Below are 1,591 nucleotides of genomic sequence, written 5' to 3'. Positions count from 1 at the left end.
TACCGTGTTATGCACCGTAGAGTGATACTGATACATTACTTTGTAACCAAACAAGAGATATCTACAAAAATACTGGAATATGCACTCGTTGCCTTTCAACAACTGAGAAAGAAGTTAAAAGTTTGGGGAATATTTATCTCAACTGGTACACTGCTTTAGCGAGAACACTAACATTCCGTAGTTGCACGTTCCATATAACACTCATGAAATTTAAAAGTCCAGTTCAACAGAAGAAATAGAAAATTGCAGAATGAAAAAGCAGACAGAAAAATTCGTATATTTTACCAGTACACCAGTATACATAAAAATGAGTAGAATACATTGGATATATGAATAAAATTAAACACATCAATGGACAGGCACACACACACACACACACACACACACACACACACACACACACACACACACACACACACACACACACACACACACACACACACACACACACACACACACACACACACACACACACACACAGAAGATCATACACTATAATAATTTTTTGTGTGTGGACATTCTTATGTTTCCCCATAGGTGTGTAAACCTTAGATTTCTGCAAAACAGCAAAAATATTTTCGATTTTGAAACAATAACTGATCTTCTACCAAGTTAGCGATTCCCCTTCCAACTTCCATTAGAAAATACCTTGCGAAAAAGCGCGATACAAGAGAAGAAAATTTAGTTAACATCCCGTTATCTGTGTTGTAATGGCAATGATTAGATAAAGTCTGTCTCTTGCAACGTAACATTGGTTGCAGATTGAGACTCAAGGGTTGCCGAGTTTGCGTCCACGGTGTGTGTGTGTGTGTGTGTGTGTGTGTGTGTGTGTGTGTGTGTGTGTGTGTGTGTGTGTGTGTGTGTGTGTGTTTATAAATATATAGATATATTTGTATGTACGTTTTAATATCTAACAATATATTCATGTCTCTTTTTTCACTCATACCTTTTCATTCATCTATGTGTATGTATATTTGTAAGAATATCCGTACGGCCAAGTATGAGAACGAACTTGGTGGGATTAACTGCATTACCCTCTATATAATATTTACGTTTTCATTTAGCTTTATACTTCTCCATATCTAGCAAAGGTAAATGCAGCATACCGACGCACTTCATACCACGGAATGCAAATAGACCCATTCCGGCTGAATTTTGGCAAGTCCCCCATTGCCTTTGTACCCGAAGCGCTCTCGGAGTGAGCTAGATGTTGTCGTAAGTATATTACGATTTGGCTGCGAGGCGAAAATGAGAAATCATCTCGGAAAGAATGCTTTTTTTTTCGCTCTTTCGGAAAGTTTTTGTGTCCTGCAACGCGCCCGGCTCGAGAGGCGTTTGTTCTTTCGTGGATTATATAGCAAGGGAATTTAGATGTGCTACGTATACGTGTGTCCGCTCGCTCGCACACAGACACGCACACGCATATGCACAAACACATACATGCATAACGACCAAACGCACATACAGATATATCTGTGTATATATGAATGTGTGTTTATATATATATATATATATATATATATATATATATATATATATATATATATATTTTATATGTATATGTCTGTGTGTGTGTGTGTGTGTGTGTGTG

The sequence above is a fragment of the Penaeus vannamei genome, chromosome 20 (assembly GCF_042767895.1).
Source record: "Penaeus vannamei isolate JL-2024 chromosome 20, ASM4276789v1, whole genome shotgun sequence".
NCBI classification, from domain to species: domain Eukaryota; kingdom Metazoa; phylum Arthropoda; class Malacostraca; order Decapoda; family Penaeidae; genus Penaeus; species Penaeus vannamei.
This window is presented reverse-complemented; position numbering follows the sequence as displayed.